Genomic DNA, 10,618 nt, shown 5'->3' on the forward strand with positions numbered 1-10,618 from the left:
TAATAGTTGATTCTAAGATTTGTATTTGATCATGAATATGTTTTTGTTGTTTGTTGTTTGTTATAGAGCCCAAAAAATTGGGGAAGTGGTTTACATCTCCATTTTGGATAGATCATTCTTTGAGTTGTTGTTTGTTTAGAGTTTTCCAATTTTTGCCAGAAGTGGTTAGAGTCTATAGATTCTCTATGTTTTTAGTTGGATGTGTTTTTCAATTTCTATCTTTGGATTTTTGCATTCTTCATCAAACCATTTGTCATTGTTATTATTTTTCTTAGGTTTTCTGCTTTACATTTTTAGATTTGATAGGGAAGCCGTGTTCTACTGCCAAGTTCACACCTTCACAATTACAGTGAAACGTCTTGTCCAGGAAGCTGTGTTCTACTGCCAAGTTCACACCTTCACAATTACAGTGAAATGTCTTGTCCAGGAAGCTGTGATCTACTGCCAAGTTCACACCTTCACAATTACAGTGAAATGTCTTGTCCAGGAAGCTGTGTTCTACAGCCAAGTTCACACCTTCACAATTACAGTGAAATGTCTTGTCCAGGAAGCTGTGATCTACTGCCAAGTTCACACCTTCACAATTACAGTGAAATGTCTTGTCCAGGAAGCTGTGATCTACTGCCAAGTTCACACCTTCACAATTACAGTGAAATGTCTTGTCCAGGAAGCTGTGTTCTACAGCCAAGTTCACACCTTCACAATTACAGTGAAATGTCTTGTCCAGGAAGTTGTCTAAAAGGGATTGCATTTGTTGTTGCCTAATAGTTTTTTGGTAGGTTTCCACACTATTTTCCTTCCATCTATAGCATTTCTTAATATTATTCAGTTCCGTTGGCTTTGATGCCTCATGATTGAGCATAGCTCTGTTCAAGTAGACTGTGATCTGATAGGGGTGTCAGCGGGCTGACTGTGAACGCTCTGAGAGACTCTGGGTTGAGGTCAGTGATAAAGTAGTCTACAGTACTACTGCCAAGAGATGAGCTATAGGTGTACCTACCGTAGGAGTCTCCTCGAAGCCTACCATTGACTATGTACATACCCAGCGTGTGACAGAGCTGCAGGAGTTGTGACCCATTTTTGTTGTTTATGTTGTCGTAGTTGTGCCTCGTGGGGCTTATGGGGGAGGGAATGCTGTCACCTCCAGGTAGGTGTTTGTCCCCCTGTGTGGTGAGGGTGTCAGGTTCTTGTCCAGTTCTGGCATTTAGGTCGCCACAGACTAGTACATGTCCCTGGGCCTGGAAATGATTGATCTCCCCCTCCAGGATGGAGAAGCTGTCTTCATTAAAGTATGGGGAATCTAGTGGGGGGATGGGGTGGGCAGTAGGGGCATAGGTCTGATGTGAGGGGGCGTATATGTGGCGTGGACCCATTGGTTTGGGGTGTTGATTGGTTGGGGTGTGGGTGTGGCTGGTGCTGCTGTGGTCTGGATGTAGGTCCTCCTGGTGTGTGTCCTCTATGTGTAGGTCCGGCTGGTGTGGGTCCTCTATGTGTAGGTCTGGCTGGGGTGGGTCCTCTATGTGTAGGTCCTCCTGGTATGGGTCCTCTATGTGTAGGTCCTCCTGGTGTGGGTCCTCTATGTGTAGGTCCTCCTGGTGTGGGTCCTCTATGTGTAGGTCCTCCTGGTGTGGGTCCTCTATGTGTAGGTCCTCCTGGCGTGGGTCCTCTATGTGTAAGTCTGGCTGGGGTGGGTCCTCCATGTGTAGGTCCTCCTGGTGTGGGTCCTCTATGTGTAGGTCCTCCTGGCGTGGGTCCTCTATGTGTAGGTCTGGCTGGCGTGGGTCCTCTATGTGTAGGTCCTCCTGGCGTGGGTCCTCTATGTGTAGGTCTGGCTGGCGTGGGTCCTCTATGTGTAGGTCCTCCTGGCGTGGGTCCTCTATGTGTAGGTCTGGCTGGCGTGGGTCCTATATGTGTAGTTCCTCCTGGTGTGGGTCCTCTACGTGTAGGTCCTCCTGGCGTGGGTCCTCTATGTGTAGGTCTGGCTGGCGTGGGTCCTATATGTGTAGTTCCTCCTGGTGTGGGTCCTCTACGTGTAGGTCCTCCTGGCGTGGGTCCTCTATGTGTAGGTCTTCCTGGCGTGGGTCCTCTATGTGTAAGTCTGGCTGGGGTGGGTCCTCTATGTGTAGGTCTGGCTGGCGTGGGTCCTCTATGTGTAGGTCTGGCTGGCGTGGGTCCTCTATGTGTAGGTCCTCCTGGTGTGGGTCCTCTATGTGTAGGTCCTCCTGGTGTGGGTCCTCTATGTGTAGGTCCTCCTGGCGTGGGTCCTCTATGTGTAGGTCCTCCTGGTGTGGGTCCTCTATGTGTAGGTCCTCCTGGCGTGGGTCCTCTATGTGTAAGTCCTCCTGGTGTGGGTCCTCTATGTTTAGGTCCTCCTGGTGTGGGTCGTCTATGTGTAGGTCCTCCTGGTGTGGGTCCTCTATGTGTAGGTCCTCCTGGCGTGGGTCCTCTATGTGTAAGTCTGGCTGGGGTGGGTCCTCCATGTGTAGGTCCTCCTGGTGTGGGTCCTCTATGTGTAGGTCCTCCTGGCGTGGGTCCTCTATGTGTAGGTCTGGCTGGCGTGGGTCCTCTATGTGTAGGTCCTCCTGGCGTGGGTCCTCTATGTGTAGGTCTGGCTGGCGTGGGTCCTCTATGTGTAGGTCCTCCTGGCGTGGGTCCTCTATGTGTAGGTCTGGCTGGCGTGGGTCCTATATGTGTAGTTCCTCCTGGTGTGGGTCCTCTACGTGTAGGTCCTCCTGGCGTGGGTCCTCTATGTGTAGGTCTGGCTGGCGTGGGTCCTATATGTGTAGTTCCTCCTGGTGTGGGTCCTCTACGTGTAGGTCCTCCTGGCGTGGGTCCTCTATGTGTAGGTCTTCCTGGCGTGGGTCCTCTATGTGTAAGTCTGGCTGGGGTGGGTCCTCTATGTGTAGGTCTGGCTGGCGTGGGTCCTCTATGTGTAGGTCTGGCTGGCGTGGGTCCTCTATGTGTAGGTCCTCCTGGTGTGGGTCCTCTATGTGTAGGTCCTCCTGGTGTGGGTCCTCTATGTGTAGGTCCTCCTGGCGTGGGTCCTCTATGTGTAGGTCCTCCTGGTGTGGGTCCTCTATGTGTAGGTCCTCCTGGCGTGGGTCCTCTATGTGTAAGTCCTCCTGGTGTGGGTCCTCTATGTTTAGGTCCTCCTGGTGTGGGTCGTCTATGTGTAGGTCCTCCTGGTGTGGGTCCTCTATGTGTAGGTCCTCCTGGCGTGGGTCCTCTATGTGTAAGTCTGGCTGGGGTGGGTCCTCCATGTGTAGGTCCTCCTGGTGTGGGTCCTCTATGTGTAGGTCCTCCTGGCGTGGGTCCTCTATGTGTAGGTCCTCCTGGCGTGGGTCCTCTATGTGTAGGTCCTCCTGGCGTGGGTCCTCTATGTGTAGGTCTGGCTGGCGTGGGTCCTCTATGTGTAGGTCTGGCTGGCGTGGGTCCTCTATGTGTAGGTCCTCCTGGCGTGGGTCCTCTATGTGTAGGTCTGGCTGGCGTGGGTCCTCTATGTGTAGGTCTGGCTGGCGTGGGTCCTATATGTGTAGTTCCTCCTGGTGTGGGTCCTCTACGTGTAGGTCCTCCTGGCGTGGGTCCTCTATGTGTAGGTCTGGCTGGCGTGGGTCCTATATGTGTAGTTCCTCCTGGTGTGGGTCCTCTACGTGTAGGTCCTCCTGGCGTGGGTCCTCTATGTGTAGGTCTTCCTGGCGTGGGTCCTCTATGTGTAAGTCTGGCTGGGGTGGGTCCTCTATGTGTAGGTCTGGCTGGCGTGGGTCCTCTATGTGTAGGTCTGGCTGGCGTGGGTCCTCTATGTGTAGGTCCTCCTGGTGTGGGTCCTCTATGTGTAGGTCCTCCTGGTGTGGGTCCTCTATGTGTAGGTCCTCCTGGCGTGGGTCCTCTATGTGTAGGTCCTCCTGGTGTGGGTCCTCTATGTGTAGGTCCTCCTGGCGTGGGTCCTCTATGTGTAGGTCCTCCTGGCGTGGGTCCTCTATGTGTAAGTCTGGCTGGGGTGGGTCCTCTATGTGTAGGTCCTCCTGGTGTGGGTCCTCTATGTGTAGGTCTGGCTGGCGTGGGTCCTCTATGTGTAGGTCCTCCTGGTGTGGGTCCTCTATGTGTAGGTCCTCCTGGTGTGGGTCCTCTATGTGTAGGTCCTCCTGGCGTGGGTCCTCTATGTGTAGGTCCTCCTGGTGTGGGTCCTCTATGTGTAGGTCCTCCTGGTGTGGGTCCTCTATGTGTAGGTATTCCTAACAATTTGTTAGGAATACGTAAAACAGTCAGCCTTATTCAGTCTTGTACTCCGGCGTCATCTCAGGTCATCCACATTCTGCCCACCTGGCCTCTCCTATACACTGAGGCAGCACGACATCAAATGAACAGTGGCATTTGACAATGCTCCATGCTTTTAACATCACTTAGCGTACAGTATATTTCCCACCAGTGGTGCCTTGGGGACCATTCAAAATAGCAGACAGATTTATATGTTTACAGGACCTGTTTAAAAGAGTGGACAGAGTGATATGTTTACAGGACCTGTCCCTCGCTACCTCTCTCTCTTTCCCTCCCTTTCTCTCTCTCTGTGTTCTCTCTCTCTCTCTCTCTCCCTCTCTCTTTCTCTCTCTCTCTCTCTGTATTCTCTCTCTCTCTCCCTCTCTCTTTCTCTTTCTCTCTCTCTCTCTTTCTCTCTCTCTCTCTCTCTCTCTCTCTCTCTCTCTCTCTCTCTCTCTCTCTCTCTTTCTCTCTCTCTCTCTCTCTCTCTCTCTCTATCTCTCTCTCTCTCTTTCCTTAGCTGTCTCCCTCTCTCCTTCTCTCTTTCTCTCTCTCTCGAGACTGATAGATTCTAGGGGGTACAGTAGTCCCAGCAGCACCCTGTCAGCACGGCCGCTAATGGAATCAACATGGGTGACAGATAAACCCGCCAAAAATAAGTAGTCAGAGTGCCGTGGGCCCTCTATCAACCACCGCCCTCGCCAACTCCTCACCGTCCTGTTCTCCGTTCCCTTGACCCCTCTCAGAGTTCTCGAACAGGGAAGTGGTCCATCATGATGAAATTACATTTCATGTTATTATTTATTATTGTAATGTACTTTTTGTCTTCTGTCATTCCGTTCCCGGGTCGTAGCTTGATGTAAAGTGTTTGGGTTGGTGCATTGAGGTCAACAAGATGGATTCCCTCAGAAGACGGGTTGAAGTCGCTTGGATTTGAACCCGGTCATCTGTCGATCACTAGCATCTAGGCAGGAACCAACCGTACAGAGACCTGAAATCTTCTCCTGTCCATCCTGAATTGGTTGTGTAGTGAGTTGTCAAACAGACGATACAGTCGATCCAGAAAGGATTCAAACCTCTCATATTTTTTCATATTTGATGTTACAGCCTGAATTTAAAATGAATTAAATTGAGATTTTGTATCACTGGTCCAATACCCCATAATGATAAAGTGCCACTGGCCCAATACCCCATAATGATAAAGTGTCACTGGCCCAATACCCCATAATGATAAAGTGTCACTGGCCCAATACCCCATAATGATAAAGTGTCACTGGCCCAATACCCCATAATGATAGAGTGCCACTGGCCCAATACCCCATAATGATAGAGTGTCACTGGCCCAATACCCCATAATGATAGAGTGTCACTGGCCCAATACCCCATAATGATAGAGTGCCACTGGCCCAATACCCCATAATGATAAAGTGTCACTGGCCCAATACCCCATAATGATAATGTGTCACTGGCCCAATACCCCATAATGATAAAGTGTCACTGGCCCAATACCCCATAATGATAAAGTGTCACTGGCCCATTACCCCATGAGGATGATGTTGTGTCACTGGCCCAATACCCCATAATGATGTTGTGTCACTGGCCCAATACCCCCTAATGATAATGTGTAACTGGCCCAATACCCCATAATGATAATGTGTCACTGGCCCAATACCCCATAATGATAATGTGTAACTGGCCCAATACCCCATAATGATAATGTGTCACTGGCCCAATACCCCATAATGATGTTGTATCACTGGCCCATTACCCCATAATGATAAAGTGTCACTGGCCCATTACCCCATAATGATAAAGTGTCACTGGCCCAATACCCCATAATGATAAAGTGTCACTGGCCCATTACCCCATAATGATAAAGTGTCACTGGCCCAATACCCCATAATGATAAAGTGTCACTGGCCCAATACCCCATAAAGATAAAGTGTCACTGGCCCATTACCCCATAATGATAAAGTGTCACTGGCCCATTACCCCATAATGATAAAGTGTCACTGGCCCATTACCCCATAATGATAAAGTGTCACTGGCCCATTACCCCATAATGATAAAGTGTCACTGGCCCAATACCCCATAATGATAATGTGTCACTGGCCCAATACCCCATAATGATAATGTGTCACTGGCCCAATACCCCATAATGATAAAGTGTCACTGGCCCAATACCCCATAATGATAAAGTGTCACTGGCCCATTACCCCATAATGATAAAGTGTCACTGGCCCAATACCCCATAATGATAAAGTGTCACTGGCCCAATACCCCATAATGATAATGTGTCACTGGCCCAATACCCCATAATGATGTTGTGTCACTGGCCCAATACCCCATAATGATAATGTGTCACTGGCCCATTACCCCATAATGATAAAGTGTCACTGGCCCATTACCCCATAATGATAAAGTGTCACTGGCCCAATACCCCATAATGATAAAGTGTCACTGGCCCAATACCCCATAATGATAAAGTGTCACTGGCCCAATACCCCATGATGATGTTGTGTAACTGGCCCAATACCCCATAAAGATAATGTGTCACTGGCCCAATACCCCATAATGATAATGTGTCACTGGCCCAATACCCCATAATGATAATGTGTCACTGGCCCAATACCCCATGATGATGTTGTGTCACTGGCCCAATACCCCATAATGATAATGTGTCACTGGCCCAATACCCCATAATGATGTTGTGTCACTGGCCCAATACCCCATAATGATGTTGTGTCACTGGCCCAATACCCCATAATGATAAAGTGTCACTGGCCCATTACCCCATAATGATAAAGTGTCACTGGCCCATTACCCCATAATGATAAAGTGTCACTGGCCCAATACCCCATAATGATGTTGTGTCACTGGCCCAATACCCCATAATGATAATGTGTCACTGGCCCAATACCCCATAATGATGTTGTGTCACTGGCCCATTACCCCATAATGATAAAGTGTCACTGGCCCAATACCCCATAAAGATAAAGTGTCACTGGCCCAATACCCCATAATGATAATGTGTCACTGGCCCAATACCCCATAATGATAATGTGTCACTGGCCCAATACTCCATAATGATAATGTGTCACTGGCCCAATACCCCATGATGATGTTGTGTCACTGGCCCAATACCCCATAATGATAATGTGTCACTGGCCCAATACCCCATAATGATGTTGTGTCACTGGCCCAATACCCCATAATGATAAAGTGTCACTGGCCCATTACCCCATAATGATAAAGTGTCACTGGCCCATTACCCCATAATGATAAAGTGTCACTGGCCCAATACCCCATAATGATAAAGTGTCACTGGCCCAATACCCCATAATGATAATGTGTCACTGGCCCAATACCCCATAATGATGTTGTGTCAGTGGCCCAATACCCCATAATGATAATGTGTCACTGGCCCAATACCCCATAATGATAAAGTGCCACTGGCCCAATACCCCATAATGATAATGTGTCACTGGCCCAATACCCCATAATGATGTTGTGTCACTGGCCCAATACCCCATAATGATAAAGTGTCACTGGCCCAATACCCCATAATGATAAATTGTCACTGGCCCAATACCCCATAATGATAAAGTGTCACTGGCCCATTACCCCATAATGATGTTGTGTCACTGGCCCAATACCCCATAATGATAATGTATCACTGGCCCATTACCCCATAATGATAAAGTGTCACTGGCCCAATACCCCATAATGATAAAGTGTCACTGGCCCGTTACCCCATTATGATGATGTGTCACTGGCCCGTTACCCCATAATGATGTTGTGTCACTGGCCCATTACCCCATAATGATAAAGTGTCACTGGCCCAATACCCCATAATGATAAAGTGTCACTGGCCCGTTACCCCATGAGGATGATGTTGTGTCACTGGCCCAATACCCCATAATGATAAAGTGTCACTGGCCCAATACCCCATAATGATAAAGTGTCACTGGCCCGTTACCCCATGAGGATGATGTTGTGTCACTGGCCCATTACCCCATAATGATAATGTGTCACTGGCCCAATACCCCATAATGATAATGTGTCACTGGCCCATTACCCCATGAGGATGATGTTGTGTCACTGGCCCAATACCCCATAATGATAATGTGTCACTGGCCCAACACCCCATAATGATAAAGTGTCACTGGCCCAATACCCCATAATGATAATGTGTCACTGGCCCATTACCCCATAATGATAATGTGTCACTGGCCCAATACCCCATAATGATAATGTGTCACTGGCCCAATACCCCATAATGATAATGTGTCACTGGCCCATTACCCCATGAGGATGATGTTGTGTCACTGGCCCAATACCCCATAATGATAATGTGTCACTGGCCCATTACCCCATGAGGATGATGTTGTGTCACTGGCCCAATACCCCATAATGATAATGTGTCACTGGCCCATTACCCCATGAGGATGATGTTGTGTCACTGGCCCAATACCCCATAATGATAATGTGTCACTGGCCCAATACCCCATAATGATGTTGTGTCACTGGCCCAATACCCCATAATGATAATGTGTCACTGGCCCATTACCCCATAATGATAAAGTGTCACTGGCCCATTACCCCATAATGATAAAGTGTCACTGGCCCAATACCCCATAATGATAATGTGTCACTGGCCCAATACCCCATAATGATAATGTGTCACTGGCCCAATACCCCATAATGATAAAGTGTCACTGGCCCAATACCCCATAATGATAGTGTCACTGGCCCATTACCCCATAATGATAAAGTGTCACTGGCCCAATACCCCATAATGATAAAGTGTCACTGGCCCAATACCCCATAATGATAATGTGTCACTGGCCCAATACCCCATAATGATGTTGTGTCACTGGCCCAATACCCCATAATGATGTTGTGTCACTGGCCCAATACCCCATAATGATAAAGTGTCACTGGCCCATTACCCCATAATGATAAAGTGTCACTGGCCCATTACCCCATAATGATAAAGTGTCACTGGCCCAATACCCCATAATGATAGAGTGCCACTGGCCCAATACCCCATAATGATGTTGTGTCACTGGCCCAATACCCCATAATGATAATGTGTCACTGGCCCAATACCCCATAATGATGTTGTGTCACTGGCCCATTACCCCATAATGATAAAGTGTCACTGGCCCAATACCCCATAAAGATAAAGTGTCACTGGCCCAATACCCCATAATGATAATGTGTCACTGGCCCAATACCCCATAATGATAATGTGTCACTGGCCCAATACTCCATAATGATAATGTGTCACTGGCCCAATACCCCATGATGATGTTGTGTCACTGGCCCAATACCCCATAATGATAATGTGTCACTGGCCCAATACCCCATAATGATGTTGTGTCACTGGCCCAATACCCCATAATGATAATGTGTCACTGGCCCAATACCCCATAATGATGTTGTGTCACTGGCCCAATACCCCATAATGATAATGTGTCACTTACCCAATACCCCATAATGATAAAGTGCCACTGGCCCAATACCCCATAATGATAATGTGTCACTGGCCCAATACCCCATAATGATAAAGTGTCACTGGCCCATTACCCCATAATGATGTTGTGTCACTGGCCCAATACCCCATAATGATAAAGTGTCACTGGCCCAATACCCCATAATGATAATGTGTCACTGGCCCAATACCCCATAATGATGTTGTGTCACTGGCCCAATACCCCATAATGATAAAGTGTCACTGGCCCAATACCCCATAATGATAAATTGTCACTGGCCCAATACCCCATAATGATAAAGTGTCACTGGCCCATTACCCCATAATGATGTTGTGTCACTGGCCCAATACCCCATAATGATAATGTATCACTGGCCCATTACCCCATAATGATAAAGTGTCACTGGCCCAATACCCCATAATGATAAAGTGTCACTGGCCCGTTACCCCATTATGATGATGTGTCACTGGCCCGTTACCCCATAATGATGTTGTGTCACTGGCCCGTTACCCCATTATGATGGTGTGTCACTGGCCCAATACCCCATAATGATGTTGTGTCACTGGCCCATTACCCCATAATGATAAAGTGTCACTGGCCCAATACCCCATAATGATAAAGTGTCACTGGCCCGTTACCCCATGAGGATGATGTTGTGTCACTGGCCCAATACCCCATAATGATAAAGTGTCACTGGCCCAATACCCCATAATGATAAAGTGTCACTGGCCCGTTACCCCATGAGGATGATGTTGTGTCACTGGCCCATTACCCCATAATGATAATGTGTCACTGGCCCAATACCCCATAATGATAATGTGTCACTGGCCCAATACCCCATAATGATAAAGTGTCACTGGCCCAAT

This window comes from Salvelinus namaycush, chromosome 27 (assembly GCF_016432855.1).
Source record: "Salvelinus namaycush isolate Seneca chromosome 27, SaNama_1.0, whole genome shotgun sequence".
NCBI lineage: Eukaryota > Metazoa > Chordata > Actinopteri > Salmoniformes > Salmonidae > Salvelinus > Salvelinus namaycush.